General features: G+C 33.1%; 1 protein-coding gene and 1 long non-coding RNA gene across 11 annotated transcripts in view; both read right to left on the bottom strand.

The window, feature by feature from the left end:
• Positions 1 to 25,906, bottom strand: part of PPFIA2 (PTPRF interacting protein alpha 2) — a 325,957-nt gene that overhangs the window by 197,963 nt on the left and 102,088 nt on the right. The gene's annotated exons all lie outside the window — the stretch shown is intronic.
• On the bottom strand, positions 20,622 to 22,485 carry LOC116488774. Its single transcript, XR_004253218.1, has 2 exons — positions 22,373 to 22,485; positions 20,622 to 21,248 (listed from the first exon to the last, which is right to left on the bottom strand). It is a non-coding gene; the product is annotated as an uncharacterized LOC116488774 (long non-coding RNA).

Raw genomic sequence — 25,906 nt, 5'->3', positions numbered from 1 at the left:
CATGCATATGGTTTGTTGTTACAAACCTCTCTCATTGATCCTGGATCACAAAGCCCCCCTAAGGAGAAGTAACTTAGTCTGTTTGCAAGACATGCTTCAGAGAGGGGAAATAATGACAGCTGAAATCACTGCAAGCCATTTTAAATTCCTAATAAAAGATGACAGAAGTTTGTAAATTCCTCACCTTGTTTTGTATACCGTCTTTTCTGCAATATCAGCTGCAGCAGTCATTATTTCATATATATGAACATAACTTTTATTTGTTGTTTATTGTTCTGTTCAGAGGACGCCACCCTTTCACAAATGGGAGTAAAAACTGGAAGAGGTTGCTAGAAAGGTCAGTGAGCCATGGATCCCTACAGACTAATTATTTATTTATTTATTTATTTTTTTTTCTCCTGACACAGGCCTGCATTTATTCTCGCTCTCCTGGAAAAGGAAAACTCTAGCTATTTAGCTTAATAGTACTAGTACTCTTCAACTACCAGTAGGTTCCCAACAATACTGAAAATTCCAAACATATCCTAGATACTTGTTTATTGTATTTACATGGCTCTCTCACAATAATTGGTAAGTTTATTGGTAACCCTTACTATCTAAACTCCTGTTGCAGTGAAATATGCCTCTAGGTTGGATTACCGACACAAATCTATCAAATATCAAGAAGGACCTGAAACAACAATATATTTATATCAAATATAGCCTTTTCTTAAAACTTTTAGAAGAAATATTTAATATTTATGTTATTATGATCTGGTAACAGTTGCAGTGATGAAATATTTAATATTTATGTTATTATGATCTGGTAACAGTTGCAGTGACAATCAATGGCTACATCTATGCTCAACAGCAAAGCTTGGCTTAGGGAAAGGAGGAAAAATTACTCTTTCCTCCTTGCTAGGTAAGGGAGCCTAGGAGGCTCCAGTTTTATCCTGATTTGTTTTTGTCTCTGGATGAAATGTTAAACTGCTAATGTCTCAACTTATCTTCTAACAATGACTCAGCATGATTCTTCAAAACTAATTTTGAATTTTTATTTTATATATACATGTCATTATATTGATTCATTCTTGATTTTTTAATTATTTTGTGGGTTCAGATAAAGGCTTCTGAAAAGTGTCTGACAGCAGAAGTATTCCCCAGCCAGGCATTTCTGTGTTCTTCACGAAGAACCACACAACACACAGCAACATGTTGCTTCCATTTCTCTAGCAGAAAAGGTTATAAAAGCTTAGCACTATTAACTGATATATTATGTATATGTTCTAAAAGACATTCTATTGTTCTCCTGCTGTGCATGAATATCTGCAAAACATTGTGATACATTAAACCTTTTTTGAAAAATAATAATTGGAAATACAATTTTTATAAAACTTTCTGATACTGATAACCTGAAAACTTTCTGATACTGATAACCTATTTGTTACACAAATAACCTGAATGCTTTTGATAAAAGGCAGTATACAAATTATATACACATATATAGATATATAATATTATATTAAAATACAATATATTAAATATTTAAATATGATATTTAATACGAACAAATTTTGTGAGAATTACGTTCCTTAAAATTTTAACTTCCTATGAATCATTAACAGACAAACTACATCAAATACAGTATTGTTGGCTTAATGTCTTATTTTCTTAAAATATCATGATTTAAGTTATTAGAGAAACACTTAAGACAGTTTTACTTTTTAATCTAGACAGACTACAGATAAGTTACTGTATCTGATACTGAAATAGATGTGCCATGGCAAGTGCAAACAAGGAAATTTTCTTTTACCTTCAATCAAGTATATGTTTAGTGTTTCAGGAATTTTGAAAAATAAAGTTTTTGCATAATTATGGGGGCAAACTACAGAATTAGTTAGCCATTATTTGCTTTTAGTATCTCAAATTTGTTATTGCTCATTTCCAACAACTGTAAATAACAGGACAGTGGAAATTTGAAGTAAATCATTGAAAGGAATTAGCAGAATGATATATAATTGAGGACCTTTGCAGTTGTGTTCCAAGTCATTCAAGGTAACTCATATTTTAAAATTTAGCTCATTACTGCCATCAATATGTAGCATTTCTAAGAGAGACAGAGTTAACCCATTATAACTTGAAGATAAAAAGATAATGACACCAGAATATAATATTTATTATTATTACAAAGCATAAATACATATTATGCTTTAATGTTTATCTGATGAAAATCCAGTAAAAATAAATCAAAGGACACTGAATCATGAAGATATTGATATGGTTTTATATAAAATTTTATATTAAAACTAAGAAACTGTATTAAATAAACTATATTTAAAAAAAAAAAGAAATGTCATTTATCTTACATATTACCACCAGCTTTCCCATAAAGAAGTATGTTTTAGTGCAATTCACTTTCACAGTGATTAAGCTCCATGAAAGTGGTGGAGCTTTAGGGACTCTCAGTCTTTGAAAATACTGACAATCTGAGCAAGACATACCAGCCTTTATCATTAATCCTTCCTCTGAGAGTTGGAAAAGGTCAGATCACAGGTTGATCACTCTGAATACTTGCAACAGAGCTACCCTTCCTTTGTAGGTGGTAAAACTCATATTATTACCACATCAGGACTTTGAATGGATTTTTTTTCTACCCCACAAAGCACAAGAACGTCAAAAATGTTAGTCTGTGAAGAAACCTGTAATTTCTGAAAGAATTTTACCTCTCTGTCTCAAAAAAAAAAAAAAAAAAGTAACTGCTATGAACAAAGAAAAAGACAAGCAATAGCTAATATGAAACACTTTCATTTGTGTTTCATTAGCAAGCTCACAAACACAGAGTTCCATCTGTTCTGCTAGAGGCTACAATAAATGCTTTTTGCTGAATCTGAGGTTCTGCAGTCAAAATATTTCTACCTGACTACCTGTTTTACAAGTACAGATGATTATGTCGTTTTGGTGCTTCCATTCTCCAGTGTTACTGGAGTCATTACAAAATCACTTTCTTAAATGTTTACATTACATTAACGAAAGTGATTTACTCTGCTAGGTTAGTGAAAAAATCTAGATAATGACACTGATCAGTTTGTATTTTACCTAATGGCAGGTTCAGAAAAAACATTTCACATGCACAAAGCAGTTAATAAAGTGGCAGATCCTGTTCATTTTTTAAACCAGCTTCAAGAAATTTGATTTTCACATGGGAGTAAGCTGTATTTGTGAAGTTAAGAATGTCACCATTATAGATCTTACTACATATCTGATTAACCCTTCAAGGGAGCCTCAAAGTCCTGCCACTTCATGCTGAAGACAAAGATTATACCTAGAAATAAGCCCCACAATTCTTTCTGTCTTATATGGGTTTCAGACAGTGTTGGCTTTAAGCAAAAGAGTTTTGGAGCTAAATGATATTTAAAAAGATAAATTACACACAACCCCTTTGACTATAAATTGTACTTTCTGTGCCTGGAATTCCTCCTTGGCTAATGGACTGTGATGCTTTCTGCATCAGATCCTAAAACTAACAGATCCTAAAGATTCCATTCAGAGATGCTTACCTGAAATACAGAACTGTTAAAAAATATGAGATATTGAAAAAAGGCTCAACATTAATGGTAAAAAAACATAAACAAATAGAACATTAATTATATGTATATTAAAAATAGTAAGAATGGATTTTCTTACCTAAAGGTTTACTAATCCTTGAATATCTCAGACTTTAAAAATCTGGCATCAGTGTAGCATTTTACTCTGTGGCAGTCACTGAGCAGATTTCCTTCTCCTTCTAAAGAGGAACTCCTCAATTTCCAAACTAAATTGTAGTTCCTAGATTCAGTAGAAGTATTTGGGCTCTACAGTTGCACCATTGCTTTCTTTAGAGAACAGCCATTTCCTAGTTCTGGTAAATTTTCCAGACTGCTTCTTATCCTGATGCTATTGCATTTGTTTGCTACAAACTGCCTAAGTATACTACTCTTGAAGCAAGTAATTAAACATTTCAAGAAGCTGATAGATATCTGACATATCTGCATCATCATATTCATAAGTTGACAGATCAGTGCTATGACCATCACAGATGGCTTGAAATAGTGGGAAAAAAAAGGCTGCAATTCTTTCATCTTTATACATCTTAAGGCAAAGTTCATTTCTTGGATCCAGAGGACAAAGAAGGAAAGTTGCTTCCCAATCTATAATGCCTGATATACATGTATGCTTTTATTTATTAGACAGATGCCTTTATTTGATGGATGCACTTGTCAAATTTAGGAAGAAGATAGTGCCGTAGATACTATATTTCAGTATAGAAATTGGAATGCAGAAAAACAAAAAAAAAAAGGGATAGATTTTTAACTTTCTGTTATACTCCATGGTGAAAACTAAAAAATATTTTTACAGTTACATTTTACCAAGAGAGATAATGGTCATTTTCCACAATCAAGCATCTCCTTATATAATGTTTGTTCAATAGATTGTCACTTGAATTCTGCGGAAAGAGCTATCTTTATAACTTAGAAAACTGAAAATGTCCATTGAGTGTCAGCAGTACAGCCTATTTATTGTTAGACACAAATGTATTAGATATAAATACATATATAAATATATCTAGATAGAAATGTATTTCTTTTTACCTATGTACAAAAATTGAACATGTTTTCCCATAAAATCTAACTTAAAATTGACCTCTATAATTCCAGGAGGTAAAAAGTAACATTTAAAAGGACTGACAATTTTAATATATGGTTCTTATGAAGCATACTATATTATTATTTATCATGTCAAGACTGATCTATTAATATGTAAGCTTTGACTACAATTCATTTTGTTTTGCTTTGTCTCTCAATTCTTGACACATAGGAATACATCAAAACCATTTTCAATATTAAACAGACAGAAATTTCCTTTAGCAATGAAGGAAACAGAATTATACCAAAGTAAACATACCATAGAGGCAGTAGTCAAATTTGAAAGCTTAGCCAAGTCTACTACAAATGTAAGTAAACAATATTTTTAGATGCAATCTTTCAAGAAAGATTGTTCTAAAAATCCAAAGTGCATCTGTTCTTTATTGGCAATCCCAGTCTTGCAGTTATATATAAAACATTTGGTATCAAAATTAGGGAAATTTGTTTCTCAGTAGCACAAAGTCATTTTATTACGTCACAGCCTGTATCATGCTCTCTAAAATGATGTTAGGCAAGAAAGGATCTCGCTACTACATTGAACCTTGCTATCTCCTTATTTTTACCCATTTTTTCAGCAGATGTTAGGAGTATGTTTTTCATATTCAGATTTGCTTTCCTCCAATTAAGTGAATACAAATACATTAAGTTTTTATCAAGAATAGTGTACTCTTCTTTAAATTTTTTAAAGTGTAAAAATATGAGGTAAGTTTAAAAATAATATAACAATAAAAATAAAAATAAAAATAATATCCGCTTAAGCCTCTGGACACTGCAGATAAATTTGACCAAAAATCATCATGTACAAAACCTAAGCTAACCATCAGCTGCCCTCAAAATCTCATAAACAGGTGCTTTTAGAGTAGTTTTTATCTTTACATAGTACACAGAAATGAAGTCAGTGGAATTGCAAGTAAGGTTAGAAGTCTGGGTAGAGCTTTACAGTATAGATATGGAATATCAAGTGAGATGAACCTTTCCCTGTAAGTGAAGATGCAACAATTATATTGGAAAGAAGAATCTTTAAAGGACCTCAAAACACAGATAAATTGAGGGAGTCTGTATTTTCTCTTCACTTCAAATTTGTTTATGGAAAGAAAAAAAGTGCAATTGTTCCTTCATTTAGTAATTTTTTTTTTTCTGTGCTCACCAGGATAACTTTACATATAATTGAAATTATTTTAGCTTTCACACATCGTGAACAAAGACATCCATGCCCTGTAAATAAAATAATTATGACAACAGTTCTTCTAGTTTTCTTCTGGTCAGATGAATTCACAGTTAAGTCTCCTGAAGAATCTCAAACCTCCATTTAGGAAAAATTTCCAGAGCCTTTAATTAAACTCTGTCAGGAAGTAATGTAACACTGTTATTTGGAAGAGATTAAATGGAAGAAAATAATGGGTTTGACTTTCCACTTTTATACTGGTTTCATGCAAATGTGAGATGAAAAATCAGAGCTAGCATGCCTGCTTTTCCCAAATATGCAGAAAGTATGGAATGAACCTTTTTTATTATTCCTTTAGTAGATTACAGTAGTATCAAGTCATACCATACTGTATAATCAGCCACTATCTGAATGTATATTTTTGTTATGTTCAATGAGATGTTAAAAGAACTGTAACTATATCAGAACTGTTAGTGGAATAAAAGGAGACTAAATGGTGATAAAGCAGCTGGTATACTAAATGAGTGGGACTTAAATTTGAAAATATCCATATCCTTTTTCATGTGTGAGAGAAATGTAATCCAATTTGTGATTTGGATCTCATACGCTGCAGCTGCCATAGGAAAGCTTCCAGCATATTCTCCAACCACACTACGAGGCTTTCTCACTTAAGCTTCTCAAGATCAAAATGAATGCTCATTGTCTCCTTGGCAAAATCCTCTCTTTAATAAAAATAATTCATGTTTCTGAATCCTTTCTCTTACAATAACTAGTAATCTTCAAAAGATCTAATTCTAGCCCATTGCTCTGTTGCAGAGAGCTGGGAGGATTGTTAAATTTTTGTCTGCTGGACAGGGAATTACCAGTGATGATTTCATAAATGCTGACTTGCCAAAACAAAATCATTTTGTCTTGGCATATTTATAGAGGACACAGAGGGAAAACCTTATTCCTTTGTTCAGGCTACCTCTGGGGGGAAAGGTCTTTCAAATCCTACCGGTGTCTAATTTTATACTTTATTCAAACTTTTTTTTGTCATTTCACTGTGAATTTAGATTTAGACACAATGTATTCCTAGCTTTTCAGTGAAAACTGGGAGCCCATTTGAGGATCATGCCAGTAAGTCCTTGTGAATCTTGCTCTCAGCTCTCACTTCAGAGCTCTGAAATCATTTGTCATTGAGTAGCGATCAAGTAACAGCTTTTTTCCTTGAAACAGATCAACTATTCAAAAATAGTTTTCTGAAACTCTGCATCATTTGAATGAATCTCAGAGAGGAAACAAACAAACACGTTTGGACTATAAGTTCCTACTACACAATGACATTCCCCAGCTTCTTCAGCTTCAGCGTCTACAGTGAGAAGGAGTGAGAACAGAACCATTTACAGAGTTCCCAATTAGTCACACAGGGTGGGAAGCAGATCCTGAATTGTTCAAGCATGCCACCTATCTCATATCCCTACCACAGATACAAGCCTAAGCCCCTATCCTAGATTCTACTCCAGTGACATATCAGACGCCTGATTTGAACTTCTATCAGGACACTAGAATTTTATTAGTTATATTACTCAGAGACAAAACAAAAAGCCTCTAGATGGCTGCATCTAAGCAAGACTGCATTGCCATACCCTCATGTTTGTCTGGGAAGCACAAAACTTGTCATGAATATTGTTGGTAATTAAATTTGGTAAATACCATGTTTAAGCAGTCTGTGAATGTCTTAATGACAGCTGGATAGCTGTAAGAGCTCATGCTTTCTCAAAGACATTTTAAAATTTTGACTGCTATAATCCCTCATAACTACAAAAATAACAACAACAACAAAAGTTTTCCTCATTCCTGAAATTTATATCAGATTCCAATATGCTATTTTTCCATAGTGTAATATATATATAATCAATATGTGCACAAACACACAATTATTTTCATATATTTAGCTTATGCAAAATTAGTGGGATAAGAAAATTTATTTCTCCAATTTTGCAGGTTAAACCTTTATCAAGAAATTTTAGAACAAATGTCAGGAAAAAATCCACTATTGCATCAACTTTCAACGTGCTGGAAGTACTGACCTACTTTAAAATACAAAACATATTATTTCTAAAGAGTCAGAGCCCTTTAAAGCATAAAAGATTTAATTTTTATTCAACTGGAAGCTGCTCTGACACCTGTGTTGAAATTTCACATCATTGTAGTACTTCAAGAAAAAAAAACACCTAATGTAGCAGCCAATATAATCTTTCAAGGAAGTATTTCATAGTGGCAAATTTTCATTACTAGGCACAGTTACTATGCAAACTGGGCTACATGCACCACTTCCCTAAAAAGTATCTAAGAACTGATGAAATTGCAGTGTTTCAGAGTTCACTTGACCTATCATTTTTTAGCTTAAGCTAGCTAGTTAACAAATTTGCAAGACAGGTTTTAGACCAATGAAGATAAACATAAATTTATATAGTTATGGACTGAAAAATAATGCCATTGAAATAGAAGCTATGTTGTACAAAGTGGGGATATTTGTATTTCATATGTTTAGAGAATTAGGATCTTTATTGCATTAGTATAAAAATTGATTTTCCAACAGAAATAGATAGCTAACTCCCATGTGAAACTTTCATTTTAAAAGACATACATATAAGAGCATGGACTTTTTTATAAGCATTTACTTTCAACATCTGAATTGCCATTGCTCCTTAAATTCTTATGTATGCCAGATACACTATTGCACTAGTAACACTCACCACTGTTACTCTAGAGACAGCCACAACCCATGCTGGAGTAATTTAATCTGGGGATACCAACTGATTAGAAGGGTGCAAGGGTGCTTTTCTTTCTCTGGAAAGAAATATAAAATCACTTTTCAGTTTAAAGATATTAGTTAAACCAAAGGTGTAACAATTAGATATAATACTGCCTGTCTTCAGGGTCATGTTATCACATTTCCTTAAAAAATATATATATTTTTAAATTAAAGATTTCCATGTCCACAAATCAGGGAACTATGATTTGTTCAAAGAAGTTCTTACTCTATTCCAGGCAACATCAATGAGATTTAAACTGGATCAGGATTCAGTGTTAGAAGACATCAGTGTACACTGTAATTCCCTCTTTATATCAGAAAGCAAAGAGTTGATGTAAATTGTGGCATAATATAAAGAACAGGATGGAGGAGATATTTGCTTCTGTTATTTACCAATTCTAGCAATCATGTTTAAAATTCTTACAGATAAGCATTACACTTAAGATTTATGTAGATTAAGATATCTACATAAAGAGAGAGGGACTTTTAAATAATAATAATATAATTAAATATTCAACATATTAAATAGTATGTTAGGTTAATCTTGCATTTTATTTCTTTTCAAAGATTATAGATTTAATTTGAGATTAATACAATATTGGTACTTACATATTTCCAGAGGACTTTCTCTATACAAAACCTATCAATATTAAATAATAAAAATAATAAAAACAATAATTATATATACGTATATATATAATGGAGATAGTTCATTCCAGAGACCTGTTATGAATGTCCTCATAAACCAAAAGTGATAGGATGAAACTTGCTCCAATAGTTCAGAATAGCTGTTCGGAATAGGGAAATAAGATACAGCCTGTAAAGTGTTACCCTTTACAAAGGTAACACTTCAGAAAAGTATGTGGCACAAAAAGTATGTACAAAACTGTAACTTCTAATTTTTAAAAGCCTGTCACATGAAAATGCCCTACAAGGGAGAAGGCTAAAAGTTATTATAATTTGTGAACCCCAGCACAAAACTTGATGCTTTTAAAAAATCACATAACCAAAGTGTAGAATAAGAACCTAAAGAATCAAATCAATGATATCTTTACCATTTATTTACTATCTTTACCATCCAGCAAAAATAGTCTAGGAGTTTTTCCTAGTCTATTGACTAAGAGTGTGGACAAAACATACGAAGTGTAACTATTAAATATGTAAACAGCCAAAATATGTTACAGTTCCAGTCCACCTTGGACATCACCATCAGGAGTTCTAATTCCATAAATGCCAAACACGCTGTGCACTACATAATTTCCTGCTGGGTCTTAGATGTTGATTGTGAGTGAGTAAAAGCAAATGCAGCCAAAAATATGTACTTTGTCGGTTAAGGGAAAACAAATATTCATTTAATTTAAATAATGCTGGACTCATTTGCTACAGAAACAAACAAACAAACAAACAAACAAACAAAAATGAATGAATGCTACTACTGAATCAAGACTTCCATGTCAGTTTGTATACTTCAAAAGATTCTGAATGGTAAGATCACTTTAGTAAAGTGCCTTTGTCTCTGAAAGTACATGTATAGTGAACTCCAGGGAACAGTGAATAGTGACAAAGCTGAGTCTCCTGATGGATTCCAGATCTGACTTCTTTAGTGGCAGAGCTCCACAAAAATGAGAGTTCCTTCAGTGTACTTCCAAATTGGGACAGGCTTTCATATTAATTGTGGTAAGTACTATCTGCCTGCCAGTCACCAGCGATGTGTGTGTTGTGGTGGAGCACAGTATGGAAGCAAAGATGCTTGCATCTACTGCATTTGATATCAGATGTATTCTGCATGTTATTCATTGAGTCATCCTTAGAGAGAAAGGATCAAAGAAGAAATTATATCAGTGTGTCTTTTTATATTTCATTTTCTTTCTATACAAAAGGATGCAACTATAGACAGTGACTTCTGGTAGAGAAAAAAAAAAAAAAGAAGCTACATTGAGTGCTAAAAATATTTACTCTTTGTTACAATATTACTTTGCTGTAATATAACATTCAACTTTAACCAAAAATCATGACTGACACTTCCAAGATTATTTTGATTAAAAGAGGATAGCTATTCAACTACTTGAAAACAAACCAACTCCAAGAAGCAATTCAAAGCATTGCAACTTCAGAATGAAACCGTTACAGCTTCTAACCATACCTTTAGGAATTCTTAGAAATCTTGTAGAGAAACCTTGTGTGTGTGCTTGCAAAGATATTATATTTAAAACAGAAGTAAAAAACAATGTTTCCTAAGCAACAATCTATGTAGAATTGACAGATTCTTTTGTTTAATGGGTAACTTGTAGTTTTTGGGTCATGCTCCCTACCAAAACGAATCCCTCCTCTTTTTTTTTTTTTTTTTTTTTTTCTTTTCCTTATAGTTTGATTAAATTCATGGAGTTTTATGTTTGTTTAACCCAAAGTTAAACAAACAATTTTTTGATCATCTTTCTAAGATTGTTCTAAAACTGCTCATTCTTTCTTCATTTGCTTATATTTATATAAGCTGTGTTAATTTTATGTACATGTGGGATGTCCTGTTTGTTAAGCAGGATATTGCTCATATGGCCAAGTATATAGACCAAGAATGGGTCAGCAGAGTTTAGGACTTCCAGCTAGGTCTGCAGATACCTCAGATGCAACATTACTGAAAGTTGCAGCTGGTAAATTTCACGAAGCTTGCCCTTCATCTTATTCACAGCTTTCTGCTGAGCAAAAAGGACTAACTGTGTAGGAATCTTCAGTGTTATTCCTGGGGGCCCAGGAGTTGGACTCAATGATCCTTGTGGGTTCCTTTCAACTTGGATATTCTATGATTCTATGATAAACATGCTAATGACTGTTGCATCTGCTGGAGAAAGAGAGGAGTTTTTCTTCTGGTATTAAAGTGGAAGCTGATAAAGACTGCCAAATTCCATTTTAATATCACTCTTTTGCTTATTCCAACTAAAAAATATTTGGGTCGCTATCACTAACCAACTCAAAATTCACAGACCATCTCAAACAAGCTATATTCCCAGCCTGAGGAAATGAATATAAACACTACTGTCATCAGATTTTTATCCAAAGAATAAAGTTGATTTTGACAGTATCACTTCAAGCAATAGATGTGTGTATGCATGTGTTTAGGGCAAATTATGAATTTAATTATTTTGCTGAACACGGTTTAACAGTTAGATTTTTTGCTCCATTGGTCATTACAGTGCTAGCCAAGCTATCCAATGCTTTAGGCCAACAGAGGCAGTATATGTTTTCAAATATTATGAAATAAATCAAAACTGTTCACTGAACCAGTTTAGGATTTAGATCTCCAACTATGTGAAACAGGGACTCAGTTACTAAGATGAAATACTTTTTTTCTCTGCCTACTACTAATGTGAGATCCTGTGGTAAAGAAATGACAGTTCCATAACTTAATGTCCAGAAACATTTTTATTGCTTCATTAAAACTGTGGATTAATACTTTCTATTTGCCCAGAAATATAACATCCTTGTAATAATTTTATCCATAGGATATTCATTTTAGCAATAGAGTGGTAGGAAAATTAAAAAACACAATGCCTCAACTTGATTTGGTTTGCTTTATGAAGTGATTTCAGAGTGCCTCAACTGGATCCCTCCTAGACAAAATGAAATTGAAAGATGATCTCTGAGAGTGCACCTAACATTTTCTGTTAGTTCACAGATGTTCATCTAGTGGATTTGATTAGACCTATTCCAAAGCAACCTGCCTGGCCTCCAAATGTGGATGACACAGACATTTCATCCTTATTGCCTCCTCTTTTGCCCTAGAGGTTAACTTTTATTCTACAACAATATTTATTATTGTGGACATAAGCAGATGAAGCCAGATCAATTTTTTTCCCCTACACCTCAGACTTTGGGAATATGTCCCAGCATCTTGACTTAATATGCTTACAGCACAACTGTTTCTCTACATGTAACACTCAATGCACTCTGTGTCATTGGCATCTCCTCACCACTCTGACGTTGCTTAGCACCAACGTTGTGATGGCTGAAGCTGTAGACAGTTATTCTTCACATTGTACTACAACCACGCACACAGTCATACAAAATTTTATTACAAAAAAAAAAACAACAAACCAACCAAACAAACTATCTCATAGTTTGTTAGACCAATCACTAGAAGTAACACATTTCAAAGGAACAGTCATATGAAGCTGTATAATTCCTCCTCATGAAAAAACATAAACATATCACTTAGATTTCCATGAATCAGTAATTCTAATTATTTCAAGTGAAAATACTGAATCCACATTTTTCTCATTTGTTTACATATTTGAATGAATCACAATATCAAGTGAAAGTCAGCTGTCACTTTGAAACAATCCTACTCCTCCATAAACGTTATGTAAAGCATAAATGCCGACCAAACATTGAACTATACACGAACAGATGAGGAGAAATAAGATTTACGTAATAAAATCACTACTAAGAAATTTAGTATGATAGATCTTATGATGTATATTAAAACTATCTAATTCAAAGAGAAAATACAGCCTATGAATAAAGGTAAAATTAGAATATTTACTTTAATAAATCTGTCAGAGTAGTTTTCAAAGAACAAAAAGAAAACACATTTATAGGCTAACAAACTCTTCAGCAAAAGAGTTTATTCACATCTCAACTTACTTAACACCATTAAAATCATGTATTACATGACTTGCCATTGATCATAGGACAGTTGAACATATCATTGCCTATCTTTCTTTCTTGCCTTATGACAGATGAAACAAAAAAGATAAAATTTTCAGGTAGATCACTCATTTCTCAACATCTGTTGAGATGGCTGATGATGACGACAGGATGAGTAAATGCTGCACAAATAACAGGAAAGCAACAGCTCCCCTAGACTTACAATTTTATAAACCACGTACAAAAAGACTGTGAGAACACAATGCTATATATAAAATAATCAGGATACAGTGTTCATTATTGAATATACTGATTCAATTTAATTATATTTGCTGAGTCTAAAAAGACCTCTCTCTCTCTCTCTTTTTTTTTTTTTTTTTTTTTTTTTTTTTTAATGCAGACTGTATCTGGGCTGTATCTTTGGTACTTTGTAGCTAAAAACACTTTTAAAAAGTACTGATGTATACTATTTCCAGCTCTTGAAGGGTATCTAATTAGCATAGGGTTGTCATTTGGTATGTAGGACTATGTTCATCTTCATATAATTGATTAATTCAGACTTCCAGACAATAAAAGCTATACTGAGAAAAACAATTGAAGATGAAGAGAAATAGACATAGCGTTAAAATGTAGTCAAGACAGAACTAAAAGCTCCCAGACCAAACACTCACCTTTACTACATACAAGGAAGTAATACTGTCCATTGCATAATGGTCTATTAACATGGTCCAATAACATGATCCATTGCATAACAGGCAGCATGATCTAGATCTGAGAAAACTCCTATGAATACATTTGAAAAGTACAATGAGGTCAGCAAAGTCCTTACTCTCCCTTCCTTTACAAGGATGGGAAAGCTTCAGCAGTACTGCATAGCAAGTCTGGTAATAACCAAGAGGGGAAAAACTCTGCTATTTCCAATAGGTGGTCATCATAGTATGTACAGGTTGTTCAGTACATATTAATTTACAGAGATGTGCCTATAGTGTTCTGTTTTTCCTTATAAGGATAGTTTATTAGCCATGTGTTCTACTCTGAAGCCCCTCACCCTATACAGAAGGCATACAGTTAAGAGAATGCATCAACCAGTATCAAACCTGCACACATATTATTTAATAATCCCTGGTATTCTTACTATTCTGGAAAATACTAGTGCATTTCTTCCTTTAGTTTTATTTTCTATACAAAATCTGGTAAAAAGAAGCCCAGGTTCAGAATCTGACAGTGAAGGAACTCCTGAAATGGAGCCAGGGTTTCTAGCTATGATTCAGAAACCCTATCATGATCCTATTTATGGAATAGGAGGAAAGCACTCTTATTGCTATTCCTCCTACTGGTCCGCTGCTTTTATTGGTCACATTTAGCCCACTGCAAATTAAATGGTAGCTTTGCTTCAGACCTACTGCTTCTGGCATAAAGAGAAAAGGTACTTGCTGACTTTTTTACTCCATTATATTGAAGTCTAGGATTGGCCACACTGAGTAACAGTAACTCTACATGGAAAACGTGCACTGACTGCACTGCTTGGTTACTGTTCAGCTTCAACACATGAAAAAAATGCTATTATGTGAACAAAATATTTTTGTAAGATACGCAAAAGAAAATGGAAAATTTCTCTTTAACTTCGACTTAAGAGACAAAGCCTGTAAACTCTTTGTATTTCATTATATGTTTATATTTTAGTTCTGTATTCTTTGCTTATTCTAATATATTACCAAATTCTTGGAGTAAATACCATGGTTTACTAAGTCTCTACAACTGAAAGATACCACAGACAGAATCCTATGCTTGATTAATTTCTTTTGTTGCTGTTGTTGTTTTGGCTTCTTGTTGTAGAGGATGTGTCTCTGTATGTGCATTTTTTTTTATTTCACGTTATGACTTTTGGGGAGAAGGATTATCTTTCCCAGTTTCCACTATCAAATTCATGGTAATTAGGCCTATTGTAGAACCATAATGTTTTTAATTTCTTCCATAAGCAATGTATGTTTTCTGCCCAGAGGAGGATGCAAATGTATCTATAGATCAAAAGAGTCAGCTAATACCCAGTCATCTTTCTCAGTTCACTGCATGCAGAGCAGCAGTTTCATAAAAGGTATCAGACCATTTTATTGACTGACTGAAAAGAATAACATTGAAAATTGACTGAAAAGAATAACATTGAAAATGTGTGGCCATACAATGCTACCGATTTTTAAGCAGAAAGAAGGTACGTGACAGCAGTAGAGGCAGCTCTCAGCACCATTCCAGCTAAAGATCAGCGGCTAAGTGGCAACCGAAGAGGCTTGTCAAAGACTCTCCCTGTGTAACCGGGGTTGCTGGTAGTGAGAACATGATCTTTGATGAGTTCTGATGGCAACAAATCATAACTTTCTGGTGCAACAGAACTATGCAAAAAATAAAATAATAATCATTTAAAAAAACAAACAAACAAACAAAACACAACACAACACCAACAACCTTATGCAAACTAAAATATCTTTCTAGATATGGAAGGCACACTCAGCCTATTGCAGTAACACAGGTTTAGGGCTTTTTGTTGGAACACTTGGATGACATTTTTATTTTTCAGTCAGCCTGAACACTTGTGTTCCACTGTTGGAGTCCAAGTGTCACATTGTGACCAACTGGGAGAAAACTGGAACCCGCCTGTTGTCAGCACATCTGGACCGATTAATAAATGCTCGTAGTCTTCTCCATTCTACTAAGGCAAATCAGCCTTATCAGATTAAACTTATTGAAAGTTTATTTGGTACAACATGTTTTCATGTATAAAATTTTAAATATTTGCCCTTCAAAACTGATCATTTTTTGAATACAGAGAATGTTAATACTTTGGAGTACATTCACATTAATGTGTCTTTATCTCAGCAGAAAAGCTTTGACTTTGTTCTTCACAAAACATGCAAGGAAAATACATATCACAGAATAGTAATAATAATTAAGAATAAATGCCATGCACTTGTAAGGACAATCTCTATTGCCGTTTGTCATTTTCTTCTGAGTAAAAAAAGCATACAAGCAAATTCCTTACACAATTCCTCTGGAATTCCTAAATTCCAAAATTACATAAAACCCATTTATATAGCTATAAATATTTCCAAGTCACTTGCAATGCAAATCACTTTAGTATTGTATCTTGACTTTAACACTGCTCAGGCTTTTTATTTTTATTTTTATTTTTATTTTTATTTTTATTTTTATTTTTATTTTTATTTTTATTTTTATTTTTATTTTTATTTTTATTTTTTCTTATGGTTACAGGGCAAACCACTGGTCCAAAAGCACTATTCTGTCACTGTTAACAGAGGTCTTTAAATACACCTCTCTGTCAGCCTTGCTGCCACTGTTATAATTTGTATTCACTAACAGAGCTTTCAAACCTTTTGAAGTCTAAAACAACCTTGATGATCCCCACCTTTTTGCACATAAAAGTGATTATTCACTTGACTCCTTTTACAGTTGGCCTTTTAATGATGTTTACTATCATTAACAATATAAGTTACTGATTTCTTATGGACTTGCAGCTTTCACAAAAAACATGCCTTTAGCACTTTTACATGATATTTGTAAAAGAAATGTACTGTGCCAGTGGGTTAACTATAGAGACAAAAGATTTATTTAGGTAAAGTAGGGAAGAAATTTGTTGCCTAGCAGGGGATTGCTAGAAGGAGCTGCATGTGCTCTATCCGCTGAAGAGTAAAAGATGTAATGCTGTAAGATCAGACATCACAGCTCTTCTGTGGACCAGGCAACACAGCTCTGAAAGCATACACAAATTTTTGACCATATTCTATATGTCATATAAATCACAGTACATTTTCTATGCATGCAATCAAGTTTGCACAGAGTAGGAATAAAACTATGTCATTGAACACACACTTTACAAGAATTCTGTGATGGCACAAGTGACTGTGTCAGATGTAAGGTAGTCAACAATAACCCATCTTCATCAATGAAAATATATATTTTTTCAGAGACCTGGAGATTTCTGCAGTTATTGTTAAAACAAACTCAACAAACTCCCAAGCAGTTGTCTGATGTCAGATTACATCACATAGAAACATGTGAGGCAACAAAATAAAAATTATGGCCTACTAAACAGGGTAGCATGGCTTACCTACCCAAAGCATGATCTAATGATAAATCTATTCTAATAAGCACAATTATAAATTTTAACAAAATACATTTTTGTTATAGGAGAAGCCTTTTGTTTTATTTACTATTTTATGTATAAGGAGATAAATGAAAGAACAATAGGACTACTGTAGTAGTAAAACCACGGGATGGTATAAAGCAGCAGCTCTGAAGAAGTATACAGTTCACTTAAACTACATAATATAGGAAACTTAACAAGTACATCTAGTATTTTGAATAGAGTATTTTTTTTTTTTCATAGAGCTCAAAGCACATTCTGTACTAGAAAGTATCATATTTTTGCATTCTGTTTTAATTCATTATCATAATAATATAGTTGTTAACAAATAAGAACTAGTGGTAATTATGATCATGGTGATAGATATGTTTTATGTATAAAAACATTTCCCAGTTTCCCAGTAACCCAGATTCAAAACTTTGATCAGCAATGCACTTTTACAGTAGTTTGTAGCATATTTACATTTTCATGTCATATGAAGCTTTTAAGATTTCTCTACAGCTTTTGTAGGAAAGTAATTTTATTTCCTTGTGGGTCTTCTGATCTTCAGACAACTTTAAAGAACTGCTTTAACCTCCCAAGGTTTTGGAAAATACCAGGCATCTTTTCAATACTTCTTGAAGTATAAAAAGAGTATAGTCTAGTTGTACTGAAAATTCAGTTTATAAACCCCAGATCTTACCTGACTATAAAATGGGCTAGTATTACATCCAAACATTTAAACAGTTGTATTTATCATTTATGGAAACTTACTGCATACTGTTGATTTGAAAGCTAAAGATCTAGCAGGACCCATGTACTGCAGAAATCTGAATGTTTGTTTCTCTTCTGTGCATGTCTGCTTCTTAAATTCTGCCTACTTGCAACCCCTTGTTAGCCCTCATTTACGTCTGTGCTTAGATCTGTGCATTAGATGTGTGCATACCTTAATAATGGAAAATAACAAGAGTTAAAGATACTGTTCATAGAAACATTTTATTTTATTTTTCTAAACTAAAAAAGATTTCCTCTTTTAAGAAGAAGCTTAAACAGATTTATTTTTTTAATTTCAAATTCTGTTGGAATAAATTTTGTGTAAAATGTGAAGATAATTTCAATGTTTATAAGTAGTGCAAATTAGTATTCACATGTATTAGTGTAGACAACAAAATTACTTAAACCAAAATTATTTACTGCATATGACAAACGCTAGCATAAGGTTGCTTTTAAATGATCAAAGCAGTCTTATCCAACTTTCAAAACAGAAACATGAAATTTTAAAATTAATTTATTTTGTTCTGTGCCTTTAAAAAATGCAACAACCCTCAATGATCTAAAAAACCAACTTGATTAAAAAATATTTTTTCAGTACATCAATGCTTCCCATTTCATAACCAAAAACATAGTTGAAAATCTCTCTTTTCTAATCCAGACTGTTCCACCTGCATCATTATTTTATGGAAATAATCACTAAATACATACAAGACCAACCAAAAAGCAAGTCAATGTTACTACTTGGACTTTGATGTTTACAATTTTGATGAAAGATATATGCTCACTGCTAGCAAACTAATTTTCCACATACAGTAGCAGAAATACTATCTTTTATCAATCCTGAAGAAAAAAAGAAAGAAAAATACTGTTTTCTTTTATATAACTGCAGAAGTCTGCCAAGGTTGGCACAAGCATACTGAGATGAAATAAAGAGATATTGAAATACAAAGCACTAAATTTTGGCATTGCCTTGGTTCTTATAAAATTAAATCATTTTCATAACAGTGTTACAACTCTTTCTTTTCATACAGTATATAACTTCTTTATATAACCTCCTCTCATACAGTTTTCTATTTTAATTGCTTTAATCAAGCATAGTCTAAGGATCAAAGCTTGAGTTTGTTTTAATTATAACAGGTGGTTCAGTAAATAAACTAACTCCAATCAAGGTTTTAACATTTGCAGAATTTCATCGCAGATTCCATAAGCAGAACAAAGGTTCTAGTAATTTCATAATATTACACAGATAGTTCACAGATATCTATGGAATTTTCAAATTCAATACCTTTTCTGAACACTAGGTGTCCAGAAGAAAACAGAAACTATTAAAACAAAATGGGAGAGAAGGGGAAAGCAAAAAAAAATATTAATTCATCCTCTGACATTGCAGATGAAAATGTAATTTTACATGTTGCAATTAGCTGTTCAGAAATTCCTTGTTAATTTAATCTACTAAAAAAAGTCTGTCAGACTAAAAAAAGTCTGTCAGGCAAGAAAATGTCTGAATTTGCAAATTCATGGCAGACTTCTAATCTCAATTAATTCTCACCTATAAAAAACACTTTAGAAAGTTGATCATAAGGCATACTATTCAAAGCATTTGAATAAGAGCTAAATAAGTGCTCAAAAGCTTGCACAGATATCCACTGTTATGATCCTCCCCAGTCCAAGAATTCTGCTAGATGCATTGGCCTGCAGAGGCCAGTTTGGTTTTATTTCCTAAGAACATAAGTGAAATGACAGTAATAAGCATACAACTTGTGCACGCGCTTTAGGTTTCTTTCAACACCATTTTTGCTGTTGAGGGAATTAATATGCTGTGTTTTTGAATGATTATTAATTTATGATTAATTCAGCAGCTTAAGCATTTGTTACCCTCCATCAGTCAGAGTTCAAGTCCTTATCTCACATTTTTTATAGGTTCAGTTTTGAACATGTCAGACATTGGCTTCACTAGATTTTAATGTATTTAGAATAAATACCAGCACATACATTTCAAATTAAGAACCATTAAACTGGCCAATAACTTTGCAAGCTATTTAAATGGAAGAATCTCTGTTTCAAAAGAAATTATAATTTAGCATATAGACACCATAGAGTAAGTAGGCAAGAAAGCAAAAGGTGAAAGTAGTTTAAAACAGACCAAAGCAATTATGAGACACATGAAGTCATTCTGAGTAAAAGGACCTACTCAGCAAAGACTGAAGTAACTTTAGAGAGGAAGATACCAGAGGAACGATGGTCGAAAGCACGGAAGGGCATAGGAGGCTAAGGCAAGAACTGGGAAGTTGGTTCATATTGGAAGTTGGTTCTTTTTACTGCACAGATGAAAACAGATATATATATAAAATAAAAAATATACAACATATACAAAAAATACATATTTTAAAAGGGCATCACAGGAAAATACAAACTTTCTTTTTCTTTTTTTTTTTTTTTTTTTTTTTAATTGTCAGAGATTCTTTTAACACTAATGACACTGAGTTGTTCTAGTGCACAGACTGTCCTAAAATAGCAGCTTTACATTCCAAATATAAATTTAACTCTACATTGCTTGTTAAGGTGTCCAAAATGCAAGAGAAAATTAGGCTATATTTCCGGCTATATTTCCTTTTATTTATTGTCCTCTCCGCTTAAAAATCAGTGCAGTTAATTATTTTTAAATGAGATATTTTTATGTGGGATAATGTCTACAGAAATTATAGAGATTGCTAGTAACAACAATACATACTATAAAAAATATATATATTTCAAATTGTTACTGTTTAATTTCATAAAGTACTTCATAATAAAACAGTCAGTTTGGTATCACAACCAAGCACCCTAATTTTAGTGACTCTTTCAACTTGACACACTCAGAAAGAATACCTGACGTCAAGAACTGTGTTTAAGAGCATAGCTACAGGAGACTGTACAGAATATTTAGATGTCAGTGTGTGAAAAAAGTAGTCATGCTGTAGTGGAACAGGCCTGGGGCATTCATGTCTCTGAATCACTGCCAGGATCAGCAGATCGTCACTGTTAGGAGGATGCCACTCTTTCTGCACAGCCCTCAACTATCATTTGACATCACTGTAAGAAGGGCAAGACAGCACAATTAAAAACAACAGATAAAAGAACACAAGAATGAAATGCAGTTATTTGACCCAAAGAATGGGATGCCTGTATTTCATCAAAGAAGTTTGCTATGTATTTTATGATCAACTTTTAATTGCCTCATATTGTTTGCTCTGGCAGCATACACAGCATGTACTGAATATTAAAGATATCGCTCTACAATAGCATAAAGTAAGCAAAAAGACAGAACTGATACACATGACCAGGAATGGGAAGATATTTAAATCCTAACTGTATCAGAGACTGAGCTGGAAAAGCTATTGCCACTTTAACTAATGGAATATTTGGCCATGCAGGGCCAGAATGCTATAAGGGGAAGCTGTGGGGGGGAGGGGGACAGAGGCTTTTTTATTGCAAAAACTTCACGTAGGATTATATATTTTTTCCAGAGCCGACACACTGAAGATTTCTTTTAATTAAAAGCAATGGAAAGGTGGGTGTGATTAGAATGGTTTGCACACTAAATTTAGAGCATACAATACATTTTTACCTTTGGCTAAACACACAAGATTATTTACTTGAATGAGGCGAAACTTGACTTAAAACTAGGAACCTTAATAATCCTAACAATAGATTCTGCTATTCTGTATCTTGCACATGTACGATGGCTACCCAAATGAATCAAATTAAGCATCAGCTAGCATGAAACTACATTCAGGATTAATACAAAAAATCCAGATAGGTACAACATCCTAAGGTTTTTAAATATTTTTTATATGAATTTGGAATTTCTGATAATGCCAAGGCAGTGTTTATCAGAACTAACAGCAAGGCTCAGTGTGGGTCTGTCTAAGGAACTATAAATCTAATAAATCTTGAGACAATAATATTATTGGGAAATAGAATCAATAGCAAAATCATTTTGAATGTGATATAGTATTCATTTATGAACAATTTACATGCTGATTTTTTGAAGGCAGCAAAATTACTGTGATAATATTGATATCTTACATATTGTTTTCTACCAAGAAAAAACAATTAACACATAAGCTTCTTAACCTATTAGCTACTCTTACTCAAAGTTTACCCATCATTAAGTACCACAAAAGATCTGTTCAGTTTTATTCAAGTTCACTTACCTGAAAAGTATAAAACCGGGTCCCATTAGGAGGATGCACTTTAGGAGATGCAGAGACAGTGTTCATATCCGAGAATATCATTTCTGGTCACACACACAATACAATCCACAGACAGCTACAGATGCAGAGTAGAGTGCTAAGCTCAGAGATAAATCCTTTCACACATTTAGGGAGGCAATTGTACAAAATGTAGTCTGCTCCATCCGTTCAGATGTACAGTGACAGCATTTTGAATTCCCCACTCCTACATCTGTGAGCTAAACTGTAAGGTCATTGCTCCCTGACCTTTAGCTCAGCCAGCTCTTCAAAATATGCACAATGCATAAAAATTAGAAATGCCGAAGAAAAGAGAGCTAGAACCTACAGTACGTGGAGCTTGTGCAGGATCTGGCAATGCTCTGGACCTGCCCATCTGTTCTCAGTGATAATCACCTCCCTCCACCACAGCCTTGCAAAGTGATTATGCTAAGCATCCCAGTTAACCAATAACACACAGTTTCATTTCAAGCAAGCATGCACAGTGAAAAACAGAGGACCTCTTCTGACTAACCTGAAGCATGTCTCATGTTCAATTTATAGCTGTATTTGATAAGAATGATAATTTTAATGTTTCAGTTGTCAACAGTTACGTTAACACATACTATCTTGCTTTAAATAACACAAAGGGTTCTTGTTTCAACTGTCATGCTTAGATAAAAGAAACACAAAATTGTGATTTTTATATATATATATTTGATACTATGTGGAAAATAAGGGTTTTTTTTTTTGAGAAATCAGTTCTAATCAGTTCAGACATAACACACATTGTGAACCTCTCTTTTTTCATTCTTTCCTAATTCTTTTTTTTTCATCTCCAACTCAATCTCTCTTTAGGTTTACCTAACATTACTAAATATAAAGTTGAAATTTTATTCTGAGACTTAATGTTCTTCATGAAGTTACAGACCTACATTTTAGCTTATTGACTTTACACAGTATGTTTTTACACCTGCACTGAACATCCCAACAGCATTCACTGTATGTTATTTTTTGTTTCACACACAGATCATTTGAACCACATGAAGACATTAAAAAAGAAATATTCAAAGAATATGACACTTTTTAGCAAACAAACAAACAAACAAAAACCAAAAAAGTAATCCATTTGCTAAAATGGAGTTTTAGTAAAGGTTAAAAAATCTAAAGAGGTTAGAAAACTAATTTTACAGGTTCTATCAAGCAGCTTGCATTTTATTCATAAGTTTTAAAAGGGAGACAGAAACCACTTAAGAACTTGTTTTCAAAATGAAACTTGTCAAAAAACTGATGAATTGCCAGGCTGCCTGTTTTTTATTCTGTATTATCTTAATGCTTTTACCAACTGAAGATAATGCAGTTTCTAAAGTAAAATGACTATGAAAGAGGTTAGGGTAGCTTCAGAGATGTCTGTCTGTTTAAATGTGTATGCTAGTGTAGTGCATGGCACAATTATCTTATTTTGCAGGCCAAAGAGAAAAAAAATCCTCTCAGATCCTAGAAATGTCTAACATTTTCTTATAATTACCATGATATTACTTCCAAACATTTGCAGGATCAGAGGAAAACTACTGCCTGTAACATTTTCTTGAGAACTAGACTTCACATTGCAGACTTTACTCCCCTTTTTGGTTTCTCTTCCAGAAGATCTAGATGCTGGTATTAGCAAAGGGGTCCCTCAACTGGTCAAAGCAAAGATACCGGATTTTTGGTAATCTGATTATAGGACCTTTTATTCTAAGTGGACTCTTTCTTCTTTATAATCTAGCCACCAAACATGCAGTGCAATAAATGTTTCCTTCAAGGACACTTAAGATCATTTGATCTGAAAGACCACAGAAATGTACCTATTTGTTTCCCCAAGTCCATAGTTTGAGGAAAGATGGTCAAAAATCCATGTATAATGGATAATGCCTCCAATAGGCAAACAACTAAATTACTAAATTTAAATACTATCATTACTAAATGACTGTACCTGTTAATTCAAACTTCTCATGCTTCACCTTTCACAACTTTTTATTCTCCTTTCTACCAGTGATATAGGAAACTCCCATCCTGGCTTTTGCTAAACTGTAATCTAGCTCATTTAAAAAAAATTTTTTTTTTTTTTGCCAAAATCTTTAAGAAATGGTCGATACCAAAGTCAAAGATGACCACTCTAGTAACAACCTCAATATTGCATTCAACAATCATAATGTTATTGCTGTTGTTGGACTTGTTAGCTCCCTATTTACTTGTCAAGGACTGCCTGTTTTCTAACAGCAGCAACTGGGAGCTCTTGTCTTGTTTGGATCTCTGTCCACTATGACTTAACTGCCCATTATTTTCAAGAAATTACTGCTTTTCAAAATACTGTCCCCTATATTTTATCTGTTGTTTTGACTTTCCTAATTAAGCAATGGAATTTGCACTCAAAAAAAAAAAAAAATATATATATATATATATATATATATATATATATAAAGTAAGCTACCTTTAAGTTCAAATAAATACATCTTCTTAGCTAGTCAGTATAGATCTGGAGAGGAGGCAACCATCAGTTCTGTTCTTTCTCTCCACTAACTTTTACCTCTCATGAAAATGTGAACAGTAATGACTATATTTTTTTCTTTGGCTCATAGCACAACAGGCCAACACCATGGTTTTGCAGGACCCTTATGGAATCAAAGCACAGTTTCAATGTAACAACCAAACAGCTTGGAAAAATTTATGCAGAACTATTTCTTTTGTTGTTGTTGCTGTTGCTTTTGTTTTTGTTTGGAAAACATGAAAACAGCCTCCTCAGAGGAATGGGTCAGATGTTAGGTGAATTTGGTAAGGAACGCTGGCCCAACGCATGCTCATCATTACCAACAGAGACAGTTACATTTTAGAAAAGCCAGCAGCCTCGTAGCTGGAATTCAGCAATGTCCTTGGAAGAAAAAGCTGAAAGCAGGTCTCCCATGTTTAATTGAATACCACAAATACTGAGCTAAGTATCAAGCAACCCAGCCTGAAAGTGAGCAGAAAGTGGAACAAAATAAAGGAAACTGAATGCATCCAAAAGGACAAACAGAGAGAGACCTGTGGACCATGACTACAGCTCACTGGTAGAAGTGCTCACAAAGGAACTCAAATAACTGCTCCAATGAGTCTTCCAATGAATGGTTTAACTATTCCATTAAGTGAAGGAGTTTTACTAGAGGAAAAAAAAACAACATCTCCTATATGAAAAGAAAATAAACCCAACATCCATAATAGGTAGGACACACGGCAATGAATTCTCCAAGATGGCTCTAGTTCCAATTATTTTTGAATGTAAGAGATATGAAACTCTTAGTCTATATTATGTGTGCTATACTGACTGCATATTTTAATTAGATACCCCTCTCAAAAACTTTCATATTGGTATATATATATATTTAACTAGCGTTCTTTTTTTGATGTGTAATCTACTGGTTTATGTATGGTTTTATATATGTACAAATACAGATTTACATGTACCAACATATATCTGCTATAAAAATAGTGTATAAAAAT

This window comes from Aythya fuligula, chromosome 1 (assembly GCF_009819795.1).
Source record: "Aythya fuligula isolate bAytFul2 chromosome 1, bAytFul2.pri, whole genome shotgun sequence".
NCBI classification, from domain to species: domain Eukaryota; kingdom Metazoa; phylum Chordata; class Aves; order Anseriformes; family Anatidae; genus Aythya; species Aythya fuligula.
This window is presented reverse-complemented; position numbering and strand designations above follow the sequence as displayed.